At 32.0% G+C, this 6367-nt stretch overlaps 1 long non-coding RNA gene across 1 annotated transcript; it reads right to left on the minus strand.

Moving 5' to 3' along the window:
• Nucleotides 1–236: 236 nt before the first annotated feature.
• LOC134531124 (uncharacterized) lies at nt 237–5334 on the minus strand. The gene is made up of 3 exons (XR_010074941.1): nt 5165–5334; nt 1290–1441; nt 237–859 (listed from the first exon to the last, which is right to left on the minus strand). It is a non-coding gene; the product is annotated as an uncharacterized LOC134531124 (long non-coding RNA).
• Nucleotides 5335–6367: the final 1033 nt, after the last annotated feature.

A 6367-nucleotide genomic window follows, 5' to 3' on the forward strand; every position in this document is an offset into this window, starting at 1 on the left:
ATTATTGAATGTCAAGGTCTTCTTTTGATGAGTTGTTGAATATTATAAGACCTCATGTTACAAAGCAGAACACACACATGAGAAACCCAATAAGTGCGGAGGAAAGACTGACAATCACACTAAGGTAAGAGTTAATAAAATTGTATCCGTTAACTGTAAAATAATTACTTTAATATTCAATTGGATTTGAATTTAGAAGCAACAGTAAAATATAAAATAATAATTCATTTCTGTCTTTAATAAGAGTTTGAAATACAAAAGTTTGTTATTCAAATTTACTGTAATTATAAAGAGAGAGAAAAATAAACATTATGAGTTTGAATTTTGCTGGAGAGAGGACGAAATTGCTGAGTGAAGGGTAGGCTGATTGCATGGACTGTATTGATAAGAAGGTGCGATCTGCTGGCATGTAGGGAAGGTTTCAGCTGACGGAGGTAAAAACTGTGACGGTAACTGGCTGCCTGGATGATAGACAGGGATATGAGACATAGATGAAGTGCTGTGATTAAGTGTCTGTTTCTTTTTCTGGTTCAGGTCACGAAAAAATTGTAGGGCGTACAAACGAAACTCAAGTTTCTCTTCATCATTCAATTTCTTAACATTGGGGAGCAGTGACAACAGAAATGCTCTATCCCCATCTTCTTCTTCGGGGCTGTGTTTTTCTAACTTTTCTAGTAGTCTTCTTTGAAATTCAGTAACTACCGATTTGCTTCGCTTAGCAGTCGCTGACACTCCTACCTTCGATGACCTGTCACATTCATTTTCCTCTTCGCCACCACTTCTATAAGCACACTCGTCTCTGCTGCTTGCTTCGCTTTCATTTTCCTCTTCGTCATTAACATCGATGTTTCCAGAAGTTCTATCAGAAAAAAGGACAAAATCATATAATATTGTTAAAACTTTCTCCAGGAAAAATTTAAAAAAAAAACTCATATTTATGCATTTTTAACATTAGTGACATTTATTTTTGAATCAAAAACCTGGAATTGTGTTGAACACAAATCAGTGTTAAGTTTAAAACTGAAAAGGCCGTATATGTCTAAAAAATACAATTTTCTTACATTAAAATGTTAAGAAAATATGTTTCCCAAAATTAATTTTCAAAGCGAACTACGGTCTCCAAGCCCAAATGTAAAATATTACTGATGAAGAATATATAAAAAGCATACTTTTTAACAATGGCAAGGTATTAAAAATTTCCATACGTATAGGCCTACAACAATCTAGGATGTACAAATTCAGTCTAATTATTTATTTAAATGTGTCCGCCATCAAGAAATCTATCTTACCTTCGTTTTACCACGGTATGTTGTAGGAAAGCCAGTGAATCAGCATACACATATTTTTTTTTTTTTAGTCGCGGGATCACCAGTTTTTCCTTGATTTACAAATTTGGAGTAACTATCCCTTATATGCCTCCATTTGTTTTTTAAGTCCTTCACTGCAACAGAAAAAGAAATAATATATTACATTACAATAGAGTAAAAATATGATAAATAAGTGTAACTATATTTATTTTTTAGTATTTTTGCATATTGCACAATATCACAGAAACAAATTTTTCTGAAATAAATATAAAAATGTAAAATTACCAACAATTTACATGTGTAAATTGATCAAATTTTTTTGCAATAGATGACCATGTTGTTGAAATTTATAATTCATATGTGTTATTGGGAACTAACAGTCGTTTCAGAAAGAAAATTTACATAATGATGTTTTTTTTTTTTTTTTTAGGTATTTGGCCACTGGAACAAACTTTGCTGCACTGCAATTTGAATTCTACATCGCTAGGAGCACTATTGCAGCTATAGTGCGATCAACATGCCGAGCTGTCTGGTCCTGTCTTCAGGAATTGGAAATGCCTGAACCTACAACAGAAATGTGGTTGGAAATAGCTGATACATTTTTTAGGAAAACGAATTTTCCTAACTGTGCTGGTGCGGTTGACGGAAAACACATCAGGTGCCGAAATCCAAAGAAGCGTGGCACATTATTCTACAACTACAAGAAGTATTTTTCCGTTGTACTGATGGCTGTTGCGGATGCGAATCTTCGTTTTGTTGCAATAGACGTTGGAGCGTATGGCAAAGAAGGAGATTCGACAGTGTTTCATGACAGCCCTTTAGGGAAAAAGTTATATTCAGGAACACTAAATCTTCCAAAACCGAGGTGTTTGCCAAACACAACAAACGAGCAGCCTCAACCCTTTGTATTTGTGGGAGACGAAGCCTTCAAAATCAACAAAAATCTTCTTAGGCCCTTTCCATCACGCGACCTCAATTCTCGTCGACGTATTTTCAACTATAGGCTGTCAAGATGTAGGCGTTCAGTAGAATGTGCTTTTGGACTTTTGGCCAATAAATGGCGTATTTTCCACACTCCTATTCTCGTGGAACCTGATTTTGTTGATGACATTATAAAGTCATGTTGCATATTACACAACTTCGCGCGTAAACGGGACGGTATCAATGTCGAGGACTCTAAAACGTATCCTTTTCAGGATGTGAATAATGCTGGGACAGGAGAGCAACAAAATGAACGAAGAACAGTTAGAGACTTCTTTGCCGACTATTTTGTTGGCGATGGAGCTGTGGACTTTAAACGACGTTATCTATAGAATCACAAACCTAACTTGTCAATAGTTTGCATAAGAGTTTAAAAGGTGCTCAACAAAAACAATTTCAATTTTACGTTAGCAAAAATTATTTAACTTTAGCATGTTAAATTCATTGCAATGTTCGCAAGTAATTTTACTTTAGAATCCATCGATTTCGTATAATCGTTGGTCAACATAGGGTTAAACTATAGAATTGAAGATGTTCAGTTTGAAAATGTAGTAGGATACTGAATGATAACTTTGTTACGGTTTCTTTTAAATAAAACTTAGCTAATAACACAATGTTTGCCTAACTGAGTTGCAGCTGTATCTGTATTTCGACGTGCAATTATGTAAAACCTATGGAATGTATGTTTTAATTCCAGGAATCTCACTGTAGTTTAATGCATAAAATGTTGACCATGTTTGGTAAAAATATAACATTATGCAATATTTTTGGTACAAAGCACAATTAAATGTAATATTTAATACTTTTGTTTGGTATTTTTTACCTGGATTTGCAAGCAGATTGTAGTTATGATTTACTTTTGTCATGTAAGTACAATATAAACAAACACAGTTTTATCTATACTATTATAAAACAGTTCTAGGCAAAAAGTCTGTATATTGGATAAAAATTTGAAAAAACTATTGCAAATGGCTATTTACATTATGGAGAACTCAAAAACATAGTTTAAAAATTTTTTGTCTGTTTGTTTGAGCATCAATTGAAAACTACTGAACGGATTTTGATGAAATTTTTTTTATTGGAAAGCTGTTTTGCTAACTAAGGAACTAGGCTATGTCTAAATAAAAAAATCTATCCCTAAAGGGGTGAAAAAGGGGTGAAATGGTTTTAAGTTAATTAATTATATCTACCAAACTAATAAAGCATAGAAAAAAATATTAAGTAAAAATAATAAACATATCAAGACTGTCATTCACAATTTTTATATTTCTCAAAGTTCAACCCCTAAGGGGTGAAAAAGGGGTAAATTTGTTTTAAAAACAAATAATTATATCTCCGAATTAAATTAAGTGTTTTTAATGATTTTGGGCAATAATAATGTACTTATTAAAGCTAACAGCAACAATTTTAAATTTTCGCGAATTTCATCCCCTAAGGGGTGATAAAGGGGTAAGTATGTTATCTCTAAGGTTGTATAAGGATTGTTTGTTTTGAATATTATTATAGATGATATCTCCTAATTTAATAACCTTTATGCTATTTATTTTGTTGTAGCTGTAATAAAATACAAAATTATCAACAAATTTTTATGTTTTTAAAACTCAAATCCTAAGGGCCGAAAGTAAGATAGTTATGGTTCAAATGTTTCTACTTATATCTCCGCAGCTGATCAAACATTTTAAATTATTATTGGGAAAAATAATAAACACACATATAACTACTACCAACTATAATTGCATTATTTCAGGACATTTCGGTCCAAGTGGGCGAAGAAGGGTTAATGAATTTGAAATAAACGTTTTTAATTTCAGATTTCATAACACTTCCAATATAATTAGGATTATGCTTTTTTTAAATTCTCCTTTTAATAATTTTAAAAGAAAGTAATTTATGTTCTTTTAAATATCACCGAAACTACTTAAATAAGATTTAAATTTATGATAAAAAATACAAATTAATCATTTTTTCAGTTTATTTTGAAATTCCACACCTCAAGAATGCTAGGCCTAAAGTTTTTTTGGTAAAAAAAAGCATAATTCATAATCTTCTGGATCCAAAAGTAAAACATTAAGAATAAAAACAAGCACTTTGAATTACAACTTTTAATATTTATTTTCTGATTTCTTCTTTTAGCAGGGGAAAAGGATAAAATTATTTTTTTCAAAAAAAAATATTTCTATATAGCAAATAATGTTGGATGTAAGCATTTTATATGTAAGATTTTATTAATACTCAGAAAATGTGTGAACGAAGTCGCAGGTTATTAGCTAGTTACGTTAATAATTTACCATGAATAAATTTTACACGTATTTTCATAATTTAATAAACAAACAAATATGAAAACACAACATGTAAGTTAGTGCTGTAAATATAGTTGTAAATAAATATGCAAATGAGACTGAACTTAATCAACTTAATTCATTTTATTTAACTAGTCACTCGAACAAAGTTCTAATAGTGTCAGTGTTAGGTAAAACCAGAATAATAAGAAATTGATGCATATCTAAACTTCAAAAATATTCTAATGCTCAATATGATGTGAAACAATTGTTTATATTCGGCCTATCTGAAACATCGTCATTTACAATTTACTAAGTTAAGTAACTTAATTTAAATCGGGAAACATCATTAACTAAAAATAATTTATAGCATACTTAGCGGGCTTCACATTTCGGCTTCACATTTCGACACATCGAGGTAATTCACAAAATGATTTGGCATGATCTATAAAAATTATAGAAAACTGAAATTAGAATTCACAAACTGTGTTTCAAACCAACGTCCTCCATAATGCAAAGAAAAATTTTTACAGTTGTGCCATCTCGTTCTGTGAAACGAATAATTCATTAAAAAATAATAAATATATATACACGTACCATGTTGTTGCTTTTCTTGTGGTCCCAATTCATCCCACGTTGCACACATTCCTTTTCCGATCTCTTCCCAACTTTTTTCTCGTTCATTTTGGTCCATATACTTTTTGGATGCCATGTCCCAGACACCGGTATGGTCTTCAATTAGCTGTATAAAATGATCAGTATCAAACATGGTCTCCTCGAGCTACGGACTTCAAGCAAAACGGGACCCGCACGACCGGACAGTGTAGCCTCACCCACTGGAATGCGTGTGTTATTGTCTCCCGTCCCGTCCCGTCATCCCGGCGACGGGACGACCGACAGCATTGTCCCGGCGCTTCCCGTTGCTACCTGTTTTCAAGGACAGTGTGGCCTCCCCCATTAAAAGCAACAGTACATGAGCTTCCCGCTTAGAAGGACCCGGAAAACGGGTCCCGGGAAAACGGATAGTGTGTCTCCAGCCTAACCTTGAAAAATTTTTGTGTACTCTATTTCAAAAGAGTCTAATGCATAATATATATTAAAATTTTCGGTCATAAAAATTTTTTAAAAGGTCCCAAAAAGTCACTGATTTTTGCTTTTGGGATTTGGTAGACACCCTGTTTATATGCCTTAGAAAACAGAGACAGATATGCAGAATATTTTAGCGAAGCCAGAAAGGTTCCATGGCCAAATTAAACGGTAGATAAATGGAAGTAGGCACAAATGTATTTTTATACGCTCATTTATACTGTGTGTATAACAATTATTGTATTCTTTTCATTATATTTCTATCATGTATGTAGCTATATTTTGGTCTATTTTGATGTGTTTTATATATATGTGATAATATATTTATGTACTATATATTTAATTTCATAAAAATTATAATGAAATTTTCATGATTTTAGCTTTTCAGCATGGAAACAGCTGCAGCTTTGAAGTTTTACAGTAACAAGCCTGGTCTAGAAAATATTTCTGGAACTGTAAATTACATAGAAAAAGTTGCACAAGTTTATTCCATACTAGACAACAACAAACCATGGAAAGGCATGAAACCATGGAAAGGCCTGAATGTTGGATCAGATGATGAAAAGGTAAAACTCTAAATTTTGAAATATTTCAATATTATGTCTGTACATAACAAATAGGCTAATCAGAATTATTTGTTTAGTTAATTTTTATAATATCTGATATGAAAACAATACAGTAATAATTTAACATTAAAAGAAATATTTGCTTCTA

The sequence above is a fragment of the Bacillus rossius genome, chromosome 3 (assembly GCF_032445375.1).
Source record: "Bacillus rossius redtenbacheri isolate Brsri chromosome 3, Brsri_v3, whole genome shotgun sequence".
NCBI classification, from domain to species: domain Eukaryota; kingdom Metazoa; phylum Arthropoda; class Insecta; order Phasmatodea; family Bacillidae; genus Bacillus; species Bacillus rossius.